Consider the following 7009-nt stretch of genomic DNA (forward strand, 5'->3'; position numbering starts at 1 on the left):
AAAAGACTGCTCTTCTCATTGATGTCACTCATTTATCTGATCACAATATTAATAAGGCTGAGCAGATAAAATAACCAAGTACAACCCTCTGGCAATAGAGTATAAGGAAATTTACAGACTGAACTCAGTAAAGTCATTCCCGTTGTGATAACAGCAACTTGATTGATTAATAAAAATTCGAAGAAGCTGATAGAAAAGGTTGTCCTGGATCCTAAACTCAAAATTTCAAAAGATCGGTAATTCTGGAGAAGTGTAGGACTGTACAGACTGTGTTAAAGGTACCACATCACTAAATGAGGCCTCAATGGCCTCTCGTACTGGAGTTCCGGATGTGAATTATCTCTGAGATGAAAAGATAATAATAATGTTTTCGTTATATATAAAAATAATACGAAAATGTAGTAGTTGAACATAAAAGTTCAAATAACATTGTCCTTAATAACTTAAACAACAAGTAATCATTTTTAATTACTTCATAGCTTTTTGTCGATGACGGTCAGAGATTATATTAATTTAAAAACACATACTTCCGTAACAACAAACCGAAACAAATTTATTATCTTTTTTTTTAAATACGTACTCCAGATATATTATAAGAATTTAGTAGTCGTTTTTTATGGTGTAGGCTCCTATCATCTAAACTCCCTCCCCCACAAATAACTCTTGAAGACCGGACCATCATTCTGTACCTTTATCTTTGAATCTGTCTTCTCCAAGGTATTTCATGGGTTTTAACTTGATGCCCGCTGTGCATGTAGTAATTGTAATTACAAGGTCATCCAGAAAGAAACCAACATTTGATATTCCATATCATCATATTTGCCTATTCATTATTTCACTAGTGGTGGTGTGTCATTACAAACAAATTAAATATTATTTTCAAAGAATCCTACTTTGTTTTTAGAAATAAAACTTTGTTTGTCATGTCACTGTGTTTTGTTTCAGTCTGCAAACATGTCTATAATGAGATTGTACATTTTTTCTTGTATAAAAAAAAGATTAAAAGTTAGGAAGAGCAACTTGTTTGTGTAATTTTACTTTAAATTTGGAAGATACTTATAGAACCTGATGAATTTAGATGTAAATTTACAAATTTCTTTATAAATTATGCTTGGTTTTAAAATCCAGCTTTCATGAATTCTTCCAGACCATACTGCTTCAGTGCTGGTTATTTTGTTGTCCACATTACAATGTTGTCTGGCAAATCCTTTTAGTTAATATAATGAAATATAATTATTTTTTTCTACAAACAATTACGTATGGAATTTTGAATCTAATCCTCCATTTTCCTATGGCTTTAGCAATTTCAGTTGCATTTCATAAAAAAATTATCCATCAATTTTCCTGAAAATAATTGAATGCTTTTGTAACAGTTCTTCTGTATGAAATGCTTGCTAACACCATTCTGAAATCCTGGATATGATTAATGTCTGAGAAAAATTTCAGTTTTTTTTTGCATGCTTAAACCAACTCCTCTAGTTTCAATTGTTTCAGGTAAAAACAAATTTGTCAAAAAATCAACCGATTCCTTCACAACCACAAATCTTCTTGTACTGATCACCAGTGATTGTTCTTACACCACTTACTACTGTTTTTACATTACAAATGCTTATAAATGCGGCCATTTTAGTAAACTGTAAATGTTTTTGGTATGGTTACTACTATCAGTCAACGAGCTAGTAATTACTGATAAATTTAAGTAAATGAAACGTTTTATTCCCCCAAATTTCAGTATTTACTTAGTAGTATTGGTAAATAGTATTTCAATAAATACTGATAATATTAACTGAAGTAGTAATTGCTTTTTTATTCACAAATACTAAATAATTTACTAAAAATACAGCTAGTAATTACTGGTTTTTATTCCCCTTCCTCAGTGTGACAATTAAAATTTTCTGCTATTATTTTTATCTTCCGTGAAAAGAATGACTGTTCTAGGATAACCTCAGTCCAACTACTTCCACTACTCGCTCACCTTGTATTCATCCTCTTAATAAAAATTTGTTTTACAAAATTATTAAAAAATCAGAACGTAAAAAAATTATATATATTGGTACCTTTTTTTATTGCAGGCCATATTGTCTCAGAGGTGGCTGTAACCCAAATCACAGTTAAAAAGTTAATCTTGTCCTATCTTGACCTAATCAACCCTAAAATTAATGTGGAAACGTTAGCAGTTTACTTTGTAGCAACACAAATTTTCAACCATCCTTTCATGGATTACCACCCCCATATCCTTGAGGAACATGGATTAATTTTTAAGTTGTCTTTTACATACACATCTATATGATTTCATTCTTTATTTACCCTTAGCTGAATTGTAAATAATCGTTTTTATGTTTATATCAATAATTTTATTTTTACATTTCTTTATATTAATTATTTCACGGTCAGATATAACACAAACTTTTATTTTCACAATACTTTAGATTTCTTGTTTCATCTAATATTTTAATAAACAGATATCCTGTCAACCCTTTATATACATTAAATTTAAAAAGAAATTTTCTAAATAATTAATATTTTTATTGTCTTCATATCAATTCTTTCAATATTTATGATTATATCAACCTATTCTTGGTTTGCTATAATTAATTGATAGGCACATATGTAATAATAATTATTATGTCAACCTTCTGAGCAGATTAAATTTATAATGTCTTAAAAGAATAACATATATTATCACTATGTTAACGCTTGCTGAAATATAGCAACATTAATATGTACGTAAAAAATAAATGTTACTAACAATTAATATACTAATTGCTAAGTATTACATGCTAGCTACACTAATATTTATAAAAATTAACACTAACTATAACAATGTGTTTACTTAAAATAATAGGTAACGGGTTTTTTTGTACATTATTCATGTTGTTAATAAATATTTAAGCGTAAATTAAGTTTTAGCGTAACCGCTGATGAGTTTATTTGATAAAAACAAAGTATTCCAAGAGTTAATTAATGTCTGACTGTTTGAGGTTACAATAATATAATTATTAAATATAAAAAAAATTCTTGAGAAGTTTAATGTTTTTATTTTTTCATCTTTGGATTAATTTTTAATAAAATATTTATAATAGAATCCTTTAATAAAGTCATTGTTTTAAAATTAAGAAAAATAATATTCTCTGTTTCATGTGTTCACTGAACGTTTTTTCGCTTACTCTGATTCTTTTCTTTTAGTTATCAATTTGAGAAAGAACAGTAAGAAAAAATCTCTCCTATTCATATGGAAGATTCTGAATTCAAATCCCAGTTATTTTTCATATGACGGGCTAAGAAATGTTACTATGCCAGAGGAGGTAACTTAAATAGTGCAGGAGGTGCGAAGCTACATAGTGAGTGCCTCAGAGCACAAGGCGACTGCAGAGGTTGTTAAGGGGTGGTGTCCACCCAGGCATCTTTCATGCTAGAGGGATACGTAATGAAGCCAGGCGTCTGTGTAGGGCAGATATTAATTGGGCTAAGAGAGCTATGTGGGCTGACCAGCTCTGTGAGATTGATGTTGACATGTGGGGGAGCAGCTGCAAGATAGTAATGAAGAAGTTTGGTCGTTCCCTCCTCGTTCTGCCAAAAGTCTGGTGGATTGTTTGGAAAAACTATTCCCAAAGGCTATTGAGTGTCTTGGCAGGAAATCGCTCTGGAAGGTTCAGTGCCTCTCTTTAACCGGGATGAAGTAACAGCTGCCGCCATGCGGGTTAGGCACAGGAAGAGGCCTGGACTAGAAGGCATCACCATTTAGTCCATCTAGAAGCACTGAGTGATGCAGTGCAGGACCTGGTCAATGTAGTCCCGCAAAAGCTACAAGATGCTGCTAACTACTGCTTACACATGACTTTGTGCCAGATGCTTGGTTGGTGCTATTGGAAAAGGGTAGGAATCAGGAAGTTAATGTCACTGGCTACCGTCCTTTGTGCCTACCGAGTACATTTGATAAGCTATTCGAGCGCCTTCTTGTGGGTAGATTGACGACCGAGTTGCATGCTAGGGTAGGTAGTATGGTTTTCGCAAAGGTAGGTTCACAGTGCATTCTCTCAACCGAGTAATGAAGCTGGTCGATGAGGCTGCTGCTGGATCCTGGCGTATCAGGATGATTCCGGTTGTTGAAAACGCTTGCTATAGCCTGCCCTGGCGAGTGACTCATGATGAAGTGGGGAGACGTGGTCCAAGTGCGTAGTCCAGCGGATCATAAATCTGTACCTGTCCCGTAGGTATGTAGCCGCCAACTCTGAAGTAATGCAAATTACCCATGAGTTGGAGGGTGATGTGTCGCACAGGGCTCGGTTCTCGGTCTTCTGCTATGGATCATCACATATGATGTTGTGTTGAGAATCGGGTATCCGGAAGGGGTTACGGCTGTAGGTTTTGCAGATGACGTGGCCCTGGTAGAATATTATTTACATTTATAGAAATGTACAGCATAGTACTGTATTTCCAAAAAAAGTGTTTCTATTATTTATACATCAAAGTTATTTTACTAGTTTTTTTTTTACATTTTTTTTTTTTTTCTTCAGTCATTTGACTGGTTTGATGCAGCTCTCCAAGATTCCCTATCTAGTGCTAGTCGTTTCATTTCAGTATACCCTCTACATCCTACATCCCTAACAATTTGTTTTACATATTCCAAACGTGGCCTGCCTACACAATTTTTCCCTTCTACCTGTCCTTCCAAAATTAAAGCGACTATTCCAGGATGCCTTAGTATGTGGCCTATAAGTCTGTCTCTTCTTTTAACTATATTTTTCCAAATGCTTCTTTCTTCATCTATTTGCCGCAATACCTCCTCATTTGTCACTTTATCCACCCATCTGATTTTTAACATTCTCCTATAGCACCACATTTCAAAAGCTTCTAACCTTTTCTTCTCAGATACTCCGATTGTCCAAGTTTCACTTCCATATAAAGCGACACTCCAAATATACACGTTCAAAAATCTTTTCCTGACGTTTAAATTAATTATTGATGTAAAAAATTATATTTCTGACTGAAGACTCGTTTAGCTTGTGCTATTCGGCATTTTATATCGCTCCTGCTTCGTCCATCTTTAGTAATTCTACTTCCCAAATAACAAAATTCTTCTACCTCCATAATCTTTTTTCCTTTTATTTTCACATTCAGCGGTCCATCTTTGTTATTTCTACTACACTTCATTACTTGTGTTTTGTTCTCGTTTGTTTTCACGCGATAGTTCTTGCGTGAAAAACACTGAATTTCTCTGAAATTTGCAATTCAAAGGATGATCCAGTTTTTTCTACTAAAAAAGCTCATCCTATAGAAAGAAATCGATAGTCAAATTAGAAAAGTGTATATGAGGTTGTAAATTAAGTATGAGAAAATGGGAATCATATTTAATAAAAAACGATCAGCTCATCATTCATACAGTATTTTACAAGAAAAATTGTTCTGGTTATTTTTCTCTTATGACTGAAAAACTGAATCAGAAAATTGATATTAATTGAGATTCATAAAAATCGGCAACTCATTCATTATTGACAGATTATTTATTATACACAGATTTTCAAAGTCTGTTGTAAGAAATATGTTAGTGAACCTCTAAAGTACAAAAAAATTTGTACCGATGAATTCATTGACCTGCTGCCTGAAGAAAGCAATAAACAATGCATGGAAGCGGGTTTTGATATTTCTTCACTGGTATAAGAAATAAGTTGGGGATTTTTTAAATATTTTATTCCATACTGCCCTTATCTGGCCCCCAGTGATTTAAACAAATTTTTTCATGAAAATTTTTAAGCTGAATCATTTTAAAGTGACAAAAAATTATGCATTCTGTATTTTAACTTAACTTTTAGTTAATTTAACTCTTAATTTGAGTATTCTCTATATGTATTTAATACAATGTCAATTATTGTGATAAAATTGTAATGGTTTTTGTGCGCTAGTATAAGTGCTAAGTATAATATTATAATATTATCTTTAACTATAATATTATCTTTGACAATTAATTTTATTTTTATAACAATTTAATTTAAATACAATTTTATCAAATCATTCACCTAGTCATCGATTTACTATATTAATATAGAAACTGTTAAAATAGGTTGCTATGTATTCTATTTTTACACAAATCTTTCTCTTAATAATATCTTTAGGAAGTATTCTTTAGTGTCACTGCTTTTATCTGCCTGTAGCAGTTAACAAGTTTTCTTTCTATGCGACATTATTTTTTAGAAAAGAGAGCAGTGATGAACCATAAAATGGTTTAGATTGTTTTTTTAGTTTTAATTCTTTAGATTTTTAGTGAAGCATTCTTTGTGTTGTAGTTATGAAAAGCTCACGTAATTAGAAAAAAATTCAAATTTTAATATTATAGCGAAATTATAATTTTTCAGGAAATATGAAATCACCATAAAAAAAAAAAACATTCCAATGTGTTATACAGAATATAAAAGTATAGCATGTAAATGATTTTGAAAATGTAAACTTGTTACAAGCACACTAAAAGAATATATAAAATTAAAATAAAAGACTAATGGAAAGAAAAAAATTATTCCAGAATTTAATTGTTTATTTGTTCATTATTCATTCACATCAGACCAAAATTAGACTATGAAATGTCTTATTTCATTCTATTTATTTCATAATACTCTGGTAACTTCATTAATATCTTTTGGCTGTTGTACGATCTGAACATTTCATGAAAATCTCATCTATTCCTTATTCCTTTTGTTTTCAGGTAAAATTCATCTGCTCCATAGTAAGTTTTCTTTAGCACAAGAAGCAGATTTTTCAAGCAAAATTTTGATATCCTGTGTCAGACATGTCTTCTCTTGCTCATATTATGTAACGATTTTCTTCTAAAGTTGACCTTTCTGGTTTTGCATGTATTTCTTACCAGTATTGTTGCTTTTAATACCAGTAAGCCGTGTTAAGTGATATGTAAAAATTAAAACAGGTTGTTCTGGTAAGTGGTTGCCAAGAAAAAAATGTTTTCAAGACTGTGAGATCCAAAATAGAACAAGTGAAACACTTATAATTAATTAATTTA

The sequence above is a fragment of the Lycorma delicatula genome, chromosome 2, assembly GCF_047948215.1.
Source record: "Lycorma delicatula isolate Av1 chromosome 2, ASM4794821v1, whole genome shotgun sequence".
Lineage (NCBI taxonomy): Eukaryota > Metazoa > Arthropoda > Insecta > Hemiptera > Fulgoridae > Lycorma > Lycorma delicatula.